Here is a 19,519-nt window from a genome sequence, read left to right on the forward strand (position 1 = left end):
GCCTTGAGGGAAGAGGCAGGGTAAGAGGTGGGGCCTCGGAATTAGAAAGGTGAGAACCCTAACAGCGGTGGCAATATGAGGTACAAGAGAAAGGAGACAAGATTTAGCACAGGAGAAGGAAAAGGTTCAAGGGAGCAGGTCAATTTCTTAAGGGACTGTATGATGTCTCGTGGATCTTGGACAGAGAAAAGAAGAAAAAGACGTTTAAGGGCCAGTGGAGGGAACAGGACTATGGGCATAAAAGTGGTAAAGCTACAATCTCAGATTGAAAGCAAATTGCCATTGCTTGATCCAAGGAGTCTGATGTGCCCAGATGGGGTACAAGCCCTACAAGATGAGATTGTAAAAGTCAGGGAAAGATCCTGAAGACTCTCAGAGGAACCTCCAGGTGAAACATTCCAGTCTGGTTTCTTTCATCCTTTCCCTGCGTTAGGCTGCCAGGCAGGAATTTTCAATGGCCTCTAAGGGAGTTAGGTTCACAAATCACACTGCAATTCAATGGCATCTGAGTGCTTAACTTCCTTAGCCCCTTTGCAAATCCCAGTTTGGCGGCTAACGGTTTGCATGCTGTGGCTATATAGGCACCCATCAGACCAGTCAATAACAGGACAAACTAAATAAAGCACTGTCTGCAGGACTCAGGCAGAGAGTTGTGAGATGGCTGTTGTGGCATATACACGTGTAACCACTGGGTACAGAAGTGAGTTTAGCTGGATGAGAAGTCTAGGAAAGCCAATATATATGTAAAAGATGGACATGAACACAATACGGCCCCTGAAAATGCTTTATCGGTTTTCTTTCGCAGAGAGAGCTCATACATCCTGTGAAAGTATTTTTCAGATCATGGGAGTACTTTTCAATATCCAAAAACAAACGCAGCAAGATGCCCTCAGTTATTTAAATTCTCGCAGCTCTCTAGAGGATAGAAATACTTGTGGTGTGAGAGAATGTTTCCCTGATCCTCTTTTCTTTGTCCACTGCACTTTAGAACAATGGAAGTTCACAATAGAAATGTTCAATTAACTGTTAAACACTCTCATCAATTCAGGGATCATTTCCACATCTGATGGATGAGTTCAAAATATTTAATTCATTATAACCATCAGGCGTAAAAACAGCCCAACTTCTGAGGAGAAAAAAGCAGATGAGCATTTAAATGAACTCACATATCTTCAAGTGGTATGGTGCAGAGGCGACACTGAGTTATAAATGTGCAAAGTTTCTGAGTGTGTACGGTGAGATGAATAATAATGGAGAATGTCTCAAGTTAAGTATTTTCTATTTGTAACTTAAGTTTGATACTATTAAAAAGCACTACAGTGTGCTATATATAAATGAGAAGTGACGTGTAATTATACACGTAGAATAGAATTACCTCTTACAATGGTAAAGAAAAAATCATAGTGAAATACAGAAAAGTTCAACTACGTACAAATAGCAGAGCCCAAGAGTGAGGACTAAAAGAGAAAAGAGAGAGGATATTATGTATCCTTAGTAAAACTGACTGGTTGGAGAACTTAAACAAAAAATGGCAATTTTCTGACGTTTTGCCATTTTTTTTTTGACCCCGGTTTCTGATCAGCTTTGATGCTTTGAGATGGAGACCGTTGAATCAAAGAATAGACTTTTTCTAGAGCTGTAAATTGTTACAGCCTGTGACTCATTCAGAAATGGATACCATCGGGTGAGTTCTCCATTTCAAAAAGATGATTCATTTGTTCGTAGCAATGCTCTTAGCATTTATATTTTCTGTTTTTGATCAATTAACAATAGGTTTATCTCAAATGCAAGTAAGTGTTGCAGGGTGCATTTTATTTAATTCTGTTACATTTTCCTCCAATTCTATGACATGTATTAATATTAGAGAGACAAGGTGGATGAGGTAATATCTTTTATTGGGCCAACTTCTGGTGACAGAGACAAGAGACAAGGCTGGGAGCTTAAATTCATAACTTTGCTAGACACTAAAAATCATGGATTCAATAAAGAGACTGGATTTATGGCTCATACAAAAATCTATAACCCACTAACTCGCCTTTGTCCTGCGAGTGCAGAGGTGTTAGCTGCCCACTTCACCTTGAATGGTCTCTTGCAACATGTGTTAATTTCTTACGCTTAACAACCTGTTCCTCCTTGTATTTAGCTGTGACACTCTGACCTTTCCCAGACCTGAAGAACAACACTGCGTCAGCTCAAAAGCTTGTCTCCTTCACCAATGAAGTTGGACCAATAAAAGATATTACCTTGTCTCTCTAATATCCTGGGACCAAGAGGGCTGCTACAGCACTGCAAACAACGTGTATTAATATGCTCACTTAATTATAACTCCACAAGATTTTAGACTCTGGTTTCAATAGTTACAATTAAAAATAAATTCTAAAGTTGCTATATTATGAATAATTCAACAACAACAAAATCAACAGATGATGTGATAGGGACACAGTCCTCTGTTGTATGTTAATGTCTCTACCCCATTATTTTGAAGTTTCCACAGCTGGAGTTATAATTGTGATAAGGTGAAGGATATAAATGGTCTGACCAGGAGAGAATAGAGCAGCGGTTCTCAAACTGGGGGTCGGGACCCCTCAGGGGGTCGTGAGGCTATTATGTGGGGGGTCACAAGATGTCAGCCTCCACCCCAAACCCCGCTTTGCCTCCAGCATTTTTAATGGTGTTAAATATATAAAAAAGTGTTTTTTATTTATAAGGAGGGGTCACACTCAGAGGCCTGCTGTGTGAAAGGGGGCACCAGTACAAAAGTTTGAGAATCCCTGGAATAGAGTATCTCTCAACAGCCCCCCAGTATTGCTTAAATTCACACTGCTTTGTGAACAAGGACAGTATCTCTTTGTTTGATATTTTTAATAATAATTTGTATCACAGAGTAGTACCTGGAGATCTTAGTCAAGAATGGGGCCAATTGTGCTAGCATTGCACATATGCATGCCCAGAGATTGTAAACTCATCAGCGCAGGGCCAATCTAAATAGAGAAGGCAAAATGTGGGAGACAGTCAGTATTATGAACTGAGAAACAGAGGGATTAAGTGATTCACCCACAGTCACACAGGAAGCAAGTGGCAAAACCCAGAACTGAATCCAAATCTCTTGAGTGCCAGTCCAGTGTCTTAGCCACTAGACCATCATTCCTACACCTAGAATGGCTCAAAAGTGATTTCAGCAGTCTCAATGTCTGGGTTATTTTGAAACTGTAAGAAGCTAATTGGTGAAAGGTACTAGAAGGGACAGTCCTGGAGGATGGGTCCCCATTTATCCATAGAACAAATAAAACAAGTGGTATTGAGTCTACCTTTTGGGCCAGTGCTCTGTTTCCATCCTAACCTAGGGAGGCCACTGATGGAGGTAAGGTGATAGTCCTTGGTGTCTCTGCTGAGACTGCTGATGTATACCACTGGTGGAAGATTGTCACCTAACTTCCACCTGCAACGGGCCTGATGCTACCAACGCTTTTACATACAGGTTCAGAAAACAGCTGGTAATGCCTTCTGGTCACTCCCAGCCTGGGCTGGGTTTGAACTGATGATCTAGAGGAGGAAGGCTGTGCATCCCAGTGCTGATCCCCTTAGTCATTCATCCTGCAAGAAAATTCAGAGATCAGATCATTCTGTTCTTAACACAGCCTTGTTGTGTCTTTGGGTATTGCAAAGGTCTGACAACATTTTGTGAGCTTGTGAGAATATCAATCCTATAATATCAGAACACAACGGTTTGAGTAATGGAGAGGGGTAGCCTCAGCTCTGAGTCGTGCTTGTCGGGGAAAGGTATAGTGCCGTGCGTGCTTTGACAAGACTCTGGTCGGTGCGTTAGGGTCTGTGGGCCAATCAAGAGATAGCGTTGTGGGGCGCAAACAAAGAAGAAGGTGAATGTTGGGCAACTGACATTGCCAATCCTAGCTTATTAATGGTGAAACTAACTTTCACCAGCACCCAGCACCCTGGGACAAAGTCTAAGTAAACAACAGGCTTTGTGTCAGGCATGGGAGAAGTCAATCCAGCCCACTGGAGCTCCCCTGTCCCTCTCTGAGGACCACTTAGATTGTCCAGGATCTAGCACGATGGGGTGCTCTGGCTCCCAGGTGCTGCAGTATTACTATTTACTGCGATAATACCATGGTAAATACTATGTCTAGAACCCAACCACTCCCTGTGCATAATTGTTGATCCTAAACCACTTCTCCCGATTGGGCTATGCACAGCTGGTGGAGATCCCCTTCCTGTGGTGGTCCTCTGTGGGCAGGAGGGGGGCGGTCCCTGTGCCTGCCATTTTGCAACCATCCACCCCCCGTGGTTCTGCTCCATTGGGGGCCTGCCTGAGGCCCAATACCACAGAGTTAATCTGATTCTGTGGGTACCTAATACGTCACCAATGCAACACTGACCACGTTTCCCATTATTGTTTGCCTGGTGTAAAATAATGTATGTGTTGGGGTATGTGGACACAACATACGTTGCCAGAGAATGGCAGTCATGTATCCTGTCTATATCATTTCCTGTGTCCTGCCTATACCATTTCTTGTTATTCGTCCCCTCTAAAAGGGAACAGAGTTCTTTTAATTCATCCAAATGTGAAGTACTAAAAATTAAAAAAAAACAAAGCAATTTGCTGATTCTTTACAGAATAAAAATCTCTGTCTTTGACAGAGCCTGATTTTCCATTTCCCTTGACACACTGACCCCTCTCTACTGGCCCCTTTATTAGTAACACTCACTTTGGGGAGATTGTAATGTTGCTGAAAGCACACAAAATACAATTCCCCTGGCCATTAATCCTTGTCTTGGTGCTACCTCCACAGTACAATGCTTCTCTATTTCCCCCTTTCCCTGCTTCTATTTACCAGGATGCAGCCACTCCAAGAAGTAATTCCCTTTGTGGTCAGAATGCCACAAACTAACTCCTATTTATGCTGGCTGCAATTTTCAATTACACACAAGAACTTAACTTTAGCCGTCGGTCCTACAGAATCCACAGGCTCACCAGCATCCAACACTTGGGAGTTGGATTCTCCTACCCAGCTTCGGACTTCGAAGTTAGGACGCACGTGAGAGTGTCGGCTTGGCTTATCTGGTAAAAGCATCTTTAAAATAAGAGGTTTCAAGCAGAAAACACATTAACATAAAGGCTCTGATTTGGGAAAAACAAGAACACGTGACCAGGGAGAAAAAACAATATCCTGAGTTATATGCAGGCCTGGCAGACAAGTTGACGAGTTACCGTTTGTACAGTACAATAGTGTCAGAGACGTAACAGAGCTCCTTTTTAAGAACAGCTTTTAGGTTTTCAATATAAAACAAATGTATGTTCTGTTCACTTCACACATAGTTCTTGTGAAAACAGTCAAAGGTTCTGTTAGCTTTTAAAAATAAATGGGTTACACTAGAAATTATAAACAGTCAGGCAGCAGAAACCATTTTAATATATGACACAAATCCCACAACTACAAACTTCATATTACACTCTATGTATATAGCAAAACAGCCGCGTAGATCTTGACATTTACTTTTATGTGTGAAAACTAGTGTGGTGTGTGTCATCTGTGTGCTCCCACATACATATATCTTATGAATACACAACTGCTCCTTTATAAAAACCATGCAAGATTTTGCTGGCTAAATGGAGTAATAAATAATGGAGTATCTTAAAATGTACAGGGGACAATCCTGTGTGTGTGATTTGTCCTATCAATCCCTCGTTAGCCCATTATTTGTCATTGGAAGACACTAAAATTTGCACATCACGTTTTACACATCAGCCACAACTAAAAAAACCCTTGCTTTTTAACATTTTCTTTCTCTGGAATTTTGTGCTTAGAATTTGTTGTGAAATACATACATAGCAAATGACATAAACCAATTAATGTCTAAAAATATTAATCCTCGGGAAATGTATTGTGCTATCTGTTTAACGTTTTATTTTTAATTTATTTTTAAAATGTTCAGGAAAAAAGCAATCCGGAAAGATTTAAAGCTGAATCAGCTTAACTACTTTTGACAAGTTTACACATGAGAGACACCAAGATTATGTGTGCTACTCGCTGCTTTAAGAAGTTTCATTCTGGCTTTCTATATAAGAAGTTCCAGCCAAAGTTAAATCAATCTACCCTTTGCTGATTTTCAACATTAGACAAGTCCCCAACTTTTTTTTTTTTTTTTAACCCTGCTTTCAGAGTGACTTTCTCCCAATTGAAATTCAGTCCCTCAATGGTTGGTTTTTTTTCCTTGCTTCTAAACTTTGATAAAAAAGGGTTTTCTTCACTCTCTCAATTTGATGTGACAGGGCCCTGACATGAATAATGGACGCGTTCCTTTCACAGGCAAATCAACTTAATTTAGCATGCCTTTCTACTTTCAATAGCTAAACCACAATCCCGTAAATTCCATGAGATCCTTTAGGTTTGCAGAAATCTTTACAATTAGCAGAAAATGTATAAAGTAAACAGCACTTATTTTGTCAAAATACTTGAATAACTTTTATGCAGGAGTTAGAGATGAATATATCACTTCCTGATCAGATCTTGATTTACAAGCAATTGGGGACGGACTGGCTAGCCTCAGTGAGTCATCCCAAAGCAGGGGGAAATAAATCATCACAAACACATTTAGTGGCACTAAAATGGCAAACTTTCTTCCTAGGCAAAAGGACAGGGATGGAGTTTTGGAGTAGGGTGCTTGTTTGGAGGAGGCCACCTAAGAAGATCCCAGTTCTGTGGCTCTCATATCAGAGATTCTCACTCTGGAGTGTGGATGGCTATCTCTATTGACAGGCTGCGTGAGCAGTCAGCCAGGAAGCAATGGAGAAGGAGGAAAATCAGTGCCACCGACCTACCAAAAACTGTAGGAGGGTGGAGATATGAAACTGGTTCTCTCTCACACTCACATACGCATGTACGTTTATGGCTTTACAGATTTACTGCATGATCTAGCTAGGATGTAATTATTCCTCTTATGTTTAGAGTAACAGCATTGTCTCTTGCTGTGTCACGGTTAAAAGATCAGAAAACGAAAAAAGGACAGGGTTGCAATAAGGAAGAATGTGCCTCCCTCTGCTGGCATGGCCTGCTATGTCCCATGGGGGATTTGCCTGAAGGAGGGCAGGCAGCAGCCCCATTGGCTACTCTCCTTGAGGTTTCCAAAAAGAGCTTTTAACTTCTACCTGGAGCTGCATAAGAACCCCACGGCTGCTGAGGGCATGGGCTAAATCGGTACATCCCTGACGTCCTTAACTAAGCCCCCTCTGCAGCCAGTGTTTGTTCAGTGCTAGGTCCCTCAGGTCTAAGAGGAAGGGAAGTTATAGCACTTTCCACCTCCACAAACCCCCCTCTGCCAGGATCAGTACTGGTGGAAGGCGACCTAGACCCAGGGTGAATATGCCCCAATAATGTTATCATGGAGAAATTGTTGTTGTTATTGAATCATAGAATGTCAGGCAGGAAGGGATATTGAGAAGTCATCAAGTCCAGATCTCTGCGCTGAGACAGGACCAAGTAAACCTAGACCAGGTGTTTGTCCAACCTACTTTTAAAAACCTCCAACAATGGACATTCCACAATCTCCCTTGGGAGCCTATTCTGGAACTTAACCACCCCTAGAGTTAGAAATTTTTCCTAAAATCTAACCTAAGTCTCCCTTGCTTCATAGTAGGCTCATTACTTCTTGTCTTACCTTCAGTAAACATGGAAAACAGTTGATCACCGTCCTCTTTACAACAACCCTTACTGTATTTGAAGCTTGTTATCAGGTCACCCCTCCTGTTAATACACCCATAATGATATTAGCCCTTTCTGCAACTGCAACACATTGTTGAGTCCTCTTCAATCTGTGATCTACTATAGCTCCCAGATCATTTTCTGCCGTACTACTGCCTAGCCACTTATTCCCAGTTTTGTAGTTGTGCATTTGATTTTTCCTTCCTGAGTGTAGTACTTTGCACTTGTCTTTATTGAATTTCATCTTGTTGATTTCAGACCAACTCTCCAATTTGTCAAAGACATTTGGAATTATACATTTTGGAAGACACAAGTCTTCCAGCTTGATGTCATCTGCAAATTTTATAGGCATACTCCATTATCCGAGTCATTAATTAAAATATTGACTAGTGCTGGACCCAGGACTGACCCCTGCGAGACCCCACCATATATGCACTCCTAGTTTGAAGTGAACAATCGAGAGCTACTCTTTGAGTAGGATCTTTGAACGAGTTGCGCACCCACCTTATAGTAATGTCTCTAAACCACATTTCCCTAGTGTGCCTGTGAGAATGTCATGTGGGACTGTGTCCAAAGCCTTACTAAAATCAAGATATATCAGATCTACTGCTTCCTCCCTCCCCTCATCCACTAGGCCAGTAACCCTGATGAAGAAGGAAATTAGGTTGGTTTGGCATGATTTATTCTTTACAAATCCATGCTGGCTACTCCTTATAACCCTATTATCCTCTAGGTGCTTACAAATTGGTTGGTTAACAATTTGTCCTAGTATCCTTCCATGTATCATTAATACTGTTGTTGTTGTTGTTGATGATTTTTATTACAGTAGTACCTAGGGGCTGTAAACTCTAGGTCAACAAATACTCATTCATTTATAGTGTTAATTCTTAACAGGGTTGTTTTTAGAATTAAGACTATAATTTCAGGTTATGCAAAAATCACAGTTGCTAGTGTGACGTCGTGCAGTCTATATGGTTTTATAAAAACATGATAATAAATGAATATAATGTAACTGGGATAGTTTTAGAAAAAATATGGTAATAAGTGAATATAACGTAACTGGGATATGCTTCATGCAAAAGGTCTCTTGTAAGGTATCATTACAAATTTTATAATCTACTGAGTATGATCATCTGATTTGTATAAATGTACCACTCTTGTATCTAAAACTAGAAATATGAAATATAACTCTGAGGGCCTATTGTAATTATGTAAAGTGTGGGCTATTAATGATGGTTTGGAATCTTGATGACTCCCATTAACAAGGACCATTGTCTGCAGATAGCTGTGTTTACCTGTGAGTCTTCCTGTATATGTGTGTGCTGGCAAGTGGGCAATGAAGTCTTGCAGTGACATGTGATCATGTCACCTGAACTGGAATCCATCTTTAACCTGGTGCTTTTCCAGTGAGGGGGGGTGGAAGCCCAGAGGGACAAAGGGTTCCTGCCTTATGCAAAAGATATATAAAGGGGTGGAAGAGAACAGAGAGGGAGAGAGGAGCCATCATGAAGAATCCCCTAGCTATCACCTGAGCTGGAACAAGAGCTGTACCAGGGGAAAGAATTGTGCCCAGGCCTGGAAGGTGTCCAGTCTGAGAAAAACTTACTGAAGCATCTCTAAGGGTGAGATTATCTGTATTTAGTTTGATTAGACATAGATTTGCGCATTTTATTTTATTTTGCTTGGTGACTTACTTTGTTCTGTCTGTTATTACTTGGAACCACTTAAATCCTACTGTCTGTATTTAATAAAATCACTTTTTATTTAGTAATTTACTCAGAGTATGTATTAATACCTGGGGGAGCAAACAACTGTGCATATCTCTCTATCAGTGTTATAGAGGGCGAACAATTTATGAGTTTACTCTGCATAAGCTTTATGCAGGGTAAAACGGATTTATCTGGGTTTAGACCCCAGTGGGAGGTGGGCATCTGAATGCTAAAGACAAGCACACTTCTGTGAGCTGTTTTCAGGTAAACCTGCAGCTTTGGGACAAGTGATTCAGACCCTGGGTCTGTGTTGCAGCAGACAGGAGTGTCTGGCTCAGCAAGACAGGGTGCTGGAGTCCTGAGCTGGCAGGGAAAACAGGAGCAGAGGTAGTCTTTTGCACATCAGGTGGCAGCTCCCAAGGGGGTTTCTGTGATCCAACCCATCACAGCTAGTGTTTACGTAACAATTTCTTGAATTAAGAAAGTCCCTACCCCTTTCCCTCTTTTGAAATAATTAACATAGCAGCTACACTAAACCGGAATCCTCTAAAACGTAAATGCAGCTTAAATTCCAACAGCTCAAATTCAAACGCATGAAACAACGAGTTATATAAACACTGCCATGTTCAGCATAGCTTCAGTAAGTTAAGTAAGGTTCCATGCTTAAAGGGACCCTACATACCTCCAGGTCTGCCTGTAATAAGCAGTTCATCAGCCAATTAGGGGAACCAACAATTACAAATTGGAAAGAGGAGAGAAAGGAAAGAAAAAGGAAATCAGTCAAGGTAGAACATAATCCCTTTGAAAGGGTTTCTAACATTAACCCCTAAAGAATTACTCTCTACCGTACCTTGACTGATTTCTTTTTTTCCCCCCACTTCCCTTTACTTGTTGGGTCAGTTAATTGGCTGATTAACTAGCAATTACTTCTAGGTCTGGCTCTATATAGGGTCCTTTTTACTCTAGAATTTTATTGACAAAGACAATAGATCAAATTCATCTCAGTGTAAGCTCACCAAAGTGAATGGGTTTACTACATCAAGAATGAATTTCACCCAACATGTCAAAGCAACTGTATCTAAGATTTAAAAAAACAAAACAAAAAAGCTTTGATTAGTTTTATCAATTAAAGTTTTATTGGGGATATTTTGGTAGGCTATAATATCAGCTCACATCCTGTTTCCTCACTTTGCAAGAAGAAAAACCTAGTCCTTAAGGGAAGGCTGTCTGGTAGCAGTGAACCAGCTGTAGTGTTGCCACAGGAAGTACCCTTCTCCAGTAATAGTGTGTGTGTAATGAGGTAACAACTACAAGCAGTGACACCCTGCTCTGCTACACATTCCTGCACAGGACTGGACATGAAGGCGGTTGTGTTATCCGTCTGTCACTATTGCTGTTTTGCAGACAGTGTGATTATTTGCTAGCATAGCAAATCATGAGTTATTGGCCCCAATTCTACTCTACTGCTATGTCCAAGCAGGGAGTGGTTATGGCTCCCTGGTCAGCAGCAGTGGGCATACTCCTAACTTCCACTGCTGGCAGAAAGCCCACAATGGACCTCATATTAATGGAGGATCAGATGCACCGGAGCTCCTGCTCTACCCCACCCCCTTCCACCCACTCTGCCTCAGAATAGCCCAACATGATCCTGTCCTCTGCTTACTCTGGGGGGATAGAAAGAATAGAAAGCAGCAGAGATTTTCCCCTGTACAAGAAGAGGGAAGAGACTGTCCAAGAACAGGCTGTTTTACGGCCATTTTGCACCATGGAAATCCCGCCCAATGTGTCTGCTCTAGAGCCGCTAAGCACAGGAAAGGCTAATTGTGGCATCCTGCTTATTGATATAAAAGTGTGTGTGTGTGTGTGTGTGTGTGTGTGTGTCTGCACGCACAATGTTCAGAAGGTTAGATCCATCAGGCACAGGATTGGCTTGGACAGGGATCTGGCAAATTCCCTAGAACAGTGGGACCTTGCAAGAAGAACATCTTGTCCAACATGAAAAGGGTACTCTGTTTCAAATACAAAGTGTGCCTGAGTTAAAAACAGGGGAAGACTAATAGTATATACTGGAGCAATATAGTTTGTACAAGAAACAATGGGGAAAACAATTTACTGTCCCCAAGATCTGCAAGGAGAGCATACTCCAGCTGGGGCACTTTTTCCTGGACAGGCACATGGACTGGTAAAAAATTGACCAGCAGATCCCTAGTGTCCAGACTGTTCAGAGTGCCAGAATTAATGATGCTTGTAGGGAACTTTGCAGATGAAAGGTGCTATATTCAGGCTAAGTTTTAGAAGACTGCAGACGTACAAGAGTTGTGCCTTTGCCAACAGCAGAGAGATTAGTCACAAGAATGGCAGCGGATATATTGGTGGTGGGGGGTGTGGGGGAGGGAGTCGGCAGGAACTAGTATCCAGATATACAAGATATAACTACATCCTGCTTGGCTGCAGCTATGTCACATGCTGTCCAGAATCACTTCCCTCTGAGGGGAACAACAAAGGTCACCAGGTGGTAGTTAAGTATCAGGGGGTAGCCGTGTTAGTCTGTATCTACAAAAACAACAAGGAGTCTGGTGGCACCTTAAAGACTAACAGATATATTTGGGCATAAGCTTTCATGAGTAAAAACCTCACTTCTTCGGATGCATCTTCACTCCGAAGAAGTGAGGTTTTTACTTATGAAAGCTTATGCCCAAATATATCAGGTGGTAGTTGCTTTCCTATAGCTCACTTCCTGGGTAGGAACTTCAGAGGATATCATTAATGACCAGAATTTTAATTCGTGTGGTTCCTCTATAAGTAGGGCCTACCAAATTCATGGTCCATTTTGGTCAAAGTCATAGGATTTTAAAAATCGTAAATTTCATTATTTCAGCTATTTAAATTTGAAATTTCACAGTGTTGCAATTGTAGGGGTCCTGACCCAAAAAGGAGTTGTAGGGGGAGGGAGGTCACAACGTTATTATGTGTGTGTGGGGGGGGAGGTTTGTGGTACTGCTACCCTTACTTCTGTGCTGTTGCGGGCGGCGGCGCTGCCTTCAGAACTGGGCGCCTGGCCAACAGCTGCTGCTTCCCGGCCACCCAGCTCTGAAGGCAACACAGAAGTAAGGGTAGCAATACTGTGACCCCCCCCCAAATAACCTTGTGACCCCCCTGCAACGCCCTTTTGGGTCAGGACCCCCAATTTGAGAAACACTGGTCTCCTCCCGTGAAATCTGTATAGTATAGGGTAAAAAGCACATAAAAGACCAGATTTCATGGGGGGAGACCAGATTTCATGGTCTGTGATGCATTTTTTATGGCTGTGAATTTGGTAGGGCCCTCTCTATAAGGAACTTGGGGTCAGGTGAATAAGAACTAAGACACTTAGGCACTTAAAAAATCCTAGCCCTCTTCTCTCAAGCTTCTGCATGGCTGGGAAGTCAGAGTTCCACCAGATGTAATAAGAGACCTGGGTTGAAGAAACAAGACCACTAGAAAGACAGTTCATGTACATTCTCAACATGGAAGAGAAGATCTGAGATTTGCCTTGGGTGCCCCTGGGAATCTCATTGGAAGAACAGTCTGGCATGATTAGTTTTCTTGCCCAAAGGAGTTACCACTGGGGCAGAAGGGATTTATTTTCCTATCATCTGAAGAGAGCAAACTTCTGTTACAATTAGCTAGTCTTCAGAAAGGTTTATGAGACAGAGAAGCCAATTGGGAACATCAGCAAACATGTTACAATTCCACAACACATTTCTGAGCCCAACGGGCCACTTGATGCCTGGGTTACATCCTTGGAAGAGGGATGGTACAACCCCATGTGAGGAAGGTTAGGGTGACAAAAGACGCTCTTCAAACCTGGACAAAAACAGCAAATATAGTCACTGTGGGGTTGTATTCATGGATTGACTACTACATGACTCATCCCACATCTTGCCATTTGGCAGTGCCTCTATTGGCTTTACGCACAATAACAAAATCATCAGGAGCACTGAGAACAGTCCTGTCCTTGCAGTTGTGAAGAGTTCCTGGTGCTAAGGAGGTTGGATATGGAGGGTTCAAACTACATTCTCCATGAGCAAGCTGGGAGGTGTTGCTCTTTTCTCTCTGGCAGTGAAGGCCTAAACCTACATAGTAGGGGGAGGTTCTTCCCTTTGGGGTTTTCTGTCAGTCTTCATACAAATGCTCCGTAGCATTCTTTGACCATGGGACGAGGGTGTGGATGGAATGACCTGAAGGCTCAGCAACATGTCCGAGGACTTGATAACCCCAATAGGTTCCCCCGGAAATCAAGAGGTTGCTTCCTTTCTTTAGCATACTAGAGGGGGTCATGTGGGTATTTTTATGTGGGTGGGCGAGCTTGATAGAAGACACCTATGGAAAGGTTTGTTAATCCTCCCTAGATGAGAAGACCAAATTAGGAAAATAAGGTGGGTTTTGTAAATTTGGGCCTGGTCTACACTTAAAAATTAGATTGACCTAGCTATGTGGCTCAGGGCTTGTGCTGTAGTTAGGTCAACCTAACCCCCAGTGTAGATGTGACTAGGTCGATGGAAGAATTCTTCTTTTGACCTAGCTACTGCCTCTCAGAGAGGCTGATTAACTACACTGACAGAGAAACCCGTTCCATCAGTGTCAGAAGCATCTAGACTACGGCACTACACTGGCACAACTGTAGCGGCGTAGCTGTAGTACTGTAACATAGACATACCTTTGGTAGTTAGCATGTTAACATGTTTTTAAATGTCCCTTAGCACTCAGTGTAGGCACACAGTGGGGTTCAAAAACATATTAGCTGATCATGGTCATAAGCACATTATAAATAAATGTGTAGGTAACAAGAAATAATAAAGTTCACACTTGTGAAATTTTGTTTTACACTTTTAAACAGCAGCTTCCTAAACTCTCCTCTATTATTCACTATGGACAAATTTGCCTAATTATTTTTGGTTTTAGTAATGGGAATCTGGGGGTGCTTGGCAGGATGTTTGAGCAACAAAGGAACGGTGCATCAGGTACGAGTTATCTATCAAATTATATGGAAGTCCTGAAAATTAATATCCACGTGCATGTATATTGTGTGTGTTGTTTTATTTATATGTGTGTGTATACATGTATATATAATAAATTAAAGGCAAATACTTTTTCAATCATATGCGGACTTCCCACTGACTAGACTCTCCAGCCAGCTAAATAGCCATCTTTTAATGCAAAAGCTTTTGGAGGTAGTTTATCCTAAGCTGTAAACATGACCAATTTTTCTCCAGTGATTTATATTTTGTTCATTGTGCATGTTCAGATTGGAGCGAACGCTTCTGCAGGACGCCAGTCTCCTTTTTCTCGCCATCCCTGAAGCTTGCCCTCCTTCTCCCATCCCCGCCAACCTGATTGCCCAGGAGGAAGACTCTTACCATCATTAGAAATTTAGATTTTTCATTTTGATTAGTACTTATTGTGATGCTTCAAACCCACCACCAATTTAATTTCAGCTCTCCGAGGCCAACATGGAAGTTTCCAGTTAGGCCTCTAAGCCCATGTCTGGGCATCTAGATGAAAGTGGCCTGATTTTCAGAGGTGTTGAGTGACTGCGGTGCCCTTTGAATTCAAGGGGGGAAATTCAGGCCACTTTTGTTTAGTTGCTTAAATATGGATTTGGGAGCCTAAAGTTAGAAAGCTTTAACATTATGGTCCTAATAATAGGAATAAAAATATGAGAAAATAGATCCCTAGAAAAAGATTAGGCTTTGCTCTTCAGTTAATCAATTGATCCACTCACTGGGTCCAATAATAACCGGGATGTCTACATCTCTCTGAGACAGACTTTTCCCCTCCCGCTGCCCCAGAGGGCAAGGGCAGTACATAGTGACACCAGGCAAAAGCAGGATAATGTTGTTGCTTTTTAAAATTACAAAAATCTATTTCTGTTTCTCCCATTTTCCTTCTCGTGCCCCGAGGCACCATTGTACGAGCTTTGAACAGACAAGCCCACTATTACAACGTTGTCAAGGCCCTGCTAGTTTTCTAGTTCAAATCCTTGTTCATGCTGTTTGCTAAGTACTTGTTCACGGTGACAGCTTTCAGCCAAACAGAACACACTGAATGCTTCATTCCATACAGCTCTGTCCTGCTGGGCTTCAAGTGAAACAAGCCCTTCAAACTCCATCATGTGAACTTTTCACAAGGAACAATCTCCTTTAGACAATTCCATTCAGAGATACTATCCGTGAAACTGGGACTTGGGTATGAGGTGACATCAGAGCCTTCCTCCTCTGGCCAGGGTCATGGCCACCAAAGTTGTATTTGTCAGGAAGCCCCCACATGGCATGGGGCATGATTTCCTTAATTACCTAAAGTTTCTCCATTAAAAAAAAAAAATCTTTAAAGTGTATTTGAATATGCATTCTTTAGAAAGGCAAAGCAAATGCTTCTGTGAGGACAGCCAAAGGTTGGGTTGGAAAAACAGAATTGTTTAGTGAGAACATAATTCGCAGGCAACTTAAAGTCACACGTGCCAAAACTGGTAGACCGAAAGTGAGAGATATCCGCTGCCCTTTGGTTTGCGAGTGTGTACACAATGTGCCGTCCCCCTTTGCTCTCTTCTCAGGAGCAGCCAAGGTATTGACATGTACACAGGTCTTGCTCTCCGAAGTGCCCAGACAAAGGGACGTGTGTATATTTCTCTACCCAGAACCACCTGATAGGCAGAGTGGTGTGCAGCAAGCACACAGCACGGGAACACACCCCTATGTTGTGTGAACCATAGTCACACAAACTCAACCCCCTGGTTCTCTTCTCATCACCTTGTCCAGAAGGGAAGTTAGAAATGTATCACTGCTGAACCTTTTTCCAGGAGCTGGAGGTCAAATAGATGGGATTTGGGATACCGGCTTTCCATCATCCCCTTTCTCCACCCTTCACACAACCCCCACCAAACTACCCTCCCCCAGTACAACCAATTACTCCGTCAAACATCCACAACTGCTAGCGCTGGGAGCGGGGGAAGTAAGTCAGTAGAGAGTTGTGTGCAGAAGGATGTAAGGGGGAAGAGTTAAAGTTGTAGTGTGTGGTGTATGGTAGCTATGGTGACCGTAAAGTGTGTGCCTGTGGATGAAGGAGTAGAAGGTTAGTGTGGTTAGGTGGCTTAACTTTTTATTCCTTGCTTTTTGAGAGTTTGTATCAGATATGATGTGTGTGTGTGTGTGTGTGTGTAGAGAGAGAGAATAATAACTGCTTCACAATAAAGCTTTTTTGTGCATAAATATATATGGGTGGGTATGCTTGTCCTTTTAGCACACTGTCACTTCTTATACCATTCACTGTGCATTCATTTTTGCTTGAAACCACGCTCAGTACCAAATTCTGACCTGTCACACCTGTGTAACCCCACTGAAGACCAAGAGGTTGTATGGCTGTAACTGAGGGCAGAATTTGACCTGTTGCTGGGAAAGAGGACTGTAATCCATGACTTTCAGAAGTAGGCCTCTAATTTTGGGTGTGTAATGGCAGCAGCTGCCATTGACTTCATTTGGAGTTGCAAGTGTGCAGCATCTCTGAAAATCGGGCCCTGGGTGTCTGAAATTGGGCCTCCAAAATTAGAGGCCACTTTTGAAAATGTGGGCTTACAAAAGTGAAAGCCGTGAATAGTGCGAGATGTGCTGGAGCACACCAAGCATTCTCATGTCAAGTCCGCTCTTGGATCTGGTGTAACTTGCATCTTTGTTTTTCTCCACAGCCTTCCTGCTCCTGTTCACTTCTACCAAAGATCTGGAAAAGAACTAATTGTTGTCACCTACCTTGGGAGGCTTGTTTGCTACAGAGAGACTGAAGTTGCAGATGAAACTAACGTCCACATTGCTATCCAACTCCACACCACAATGCAGAATGTTGATAGCTTTGAGCAGTCTGACCCTAAATGAAGAAACATGGGGAGGTAAATTGCAGATAAAAGATGACAGTGGGATTCTAGTTAAAATTAAGTAATCACTTCTATGTGCTGCATGTATGCCATGGGAATGATGTGAGGGATTGCTGGTAGTCCTATGAATATATATTCTGCTTTCTTGCCTCTCTTCTGTGAGAAAGAATTAGATAACTCGTGAATAAGTAAAGCATTACATACTGAGATTTTCTATAGTATGTTTTATGATGAGATCCAAAAGTCCATCAGTTGTTAAAGTACTGATCTACTGCACGGAATGTAGAGAACTTACACCCAAAAATGTACCCAACAAATGAGGAGGTATGAGCATAGGGTGGGTGGTCCACTGTTATACCAAACGATTGTGAGAAAACACAAGAACATGAACAGTATCCTTTTTAGGACTTCTCCACCATCCCCAGAAAACAACATAGGATAGCACGTTTTCAACCAGTGGTAAAGAAGTAGGAAGAAATTTCTCCATGGACATAATTTGTAGTCCTCCAAGCACTTCTAAAACTCAGACCCTAGGTGTCTTAAATGGAGCATCTAAAAATGGGCTTTTGAAAATGTCGTCCTAAACGCTTTGTTCCCATGTCCATGGCTGGGGGTAATAAAACATTTTTTTTAAAGGTCTAGTTCGTACATGGCATGAAATTCAAAGTAGTTTCTTCAAATAAAAGCAAATATAGAAAATAACAATCATAAATACCTAACTCTTATATCGCACTTTTCATCAGTTGATCTCACAGCGCTTTAGATAGAGAAATAATTGTATTTATAAAATGCCTTCTTCTGTTGAAGCTCTGGCACACACTGTATATCACAAGAAACCAATTTAAAAATGTATTACAAAGACTGGGAGGTGAGTCCATGCCAATGATTGGATAGTCAGGATCCGGGGATTCCTGGCTCCCAGCTCCATGCTCAGTCCTCTAGACTTACTTTACAGATAGATTTATCCCACCTAACAATGCTTTTCCCCTGCCATTCATTTGGTATAAAGCGGAAGTAGGTAATTATCATAGTTCAAAACTTTCAGATGATCTCAATATAGAATAAAAGCACATATGAAATGTACATACTGTACATGACACGGCTACATGCATCTAGGTATAATTTTGGCCAGTCCAAAACTTGAATCTGACTAATTCTGTTGCCGACCTAGAGTTACAAGGGATAAGGAAGGACTAAAATTCATTTTTGTAGTACTTTAAATGTGTTTTTCATTTATTTCTCCCACACACCAGAATCCCCTTAAAATCAATCCCCTCTACATCATCTGTGTCTTGGGGGCCAGGGAGCCCTCCCACAAACCGCTCCATGGCATTCAGGGGTGTAAACCCCCTTCCCCATACATGGCCCCCAAATCCCATTCTCTCCCAGGAGAGTTTGTCCCTTTATACATCATTACATCTGAACAGGGTGAGCGTAAAACGTCTTTGGAGAAATCTGTTTCACCCACATGGGACTAGAGAAACGTGAGTGATTTTCTCCTAATTTACTCAGATGGGAGAATGTCAGTTCCTATCCGTGAAACCACCAAGCAACTTCCCCTGTCACAACTTTAGCTACTGCTGCTGTGATTAAAGGGGGTACATGTTATCTGCCCGGCAAAGGAAAGGAATCTGACACTAATGCTAGGATTACACCTACCACAGAGTTTTGCAATCTCTCTGAGCAAGGTGCCCTGTTCGGTAGCATCTTTAAGAGGGAGACTCACCAAGCATGAACCTCCCAACAGATTGAGATTTGAGGATTTTGAGCTAGAAGGGGCCATTAAAAAATAAATAATGTTGTCTGACCTCCTATGTAACACAGGCTGTAGGATTTCATCCAGGGACTCCTGTAGTGAGCCCAATAACTTGCTTATCTTCCAGTAAGGCTTCCAGTCTCCATCTGAAGATGAAATAGATGGGAAGAGTTGAATTCCTCCCTCACCCCACCCCTAAGACTCAGTTCCAGAGTCCTAGATGCTCTTGACTTCCCCCTTCTGAGGATCCTATGGCACAGAGAGGACTCCTCGGTGGAAAACTGGTAGGGCAATAAAGAGCCGAGGTGACTTCATTGAGGGTCCCCATCCTCCTTCCCAGCACTTAAAGTGAGCTGAATTATAAAGCTGGACCAGGCAGTGGAACCTCAAGGTGGAGTTAATCACGCAGCTTCAGCAGGCCCAGATCTGC

General features: G+C 42.2%; 1 long non-coding RNA gene across 1 annotated transcript; it reads right to left on the reverse strand.

Annotated features, from left to right (window-relative positions):
* Positions 1-1,744: 1,744 nt before the first annotated feature.
* On the reverse strand, positions 1,745-17,328 carry LOC122173801 (uncharacterized). Its single transcript, XR_006174667.2, has 3 exons — positions 17,212-17,328; positions 3,309-5,093; positions 1,745-2,981 (listed from the first exon to the last, which is right to left on the reverse strand). It is a non-coding gene; the product is annotated as an uncharacterized LOC122173801 (long non-coding RNA).
* Between the last annotated feature and the right edge of the window lie 2,191 nt (positions 17,329-19,519).

This window comes from Chrysemys picta, chromosome 9, assembly GCF_011386835.1.
Source record: "Chrysemys picta bellii isolate R12L10 chromosome 9, ASM1138683v2, whole genome shotgun sequence".
Classification (NCBI taxonomy): Eukaryota; Metazoa; Chordata; order Testudines; family Emydidae; genus Chrysemys; species Chrysemys picta.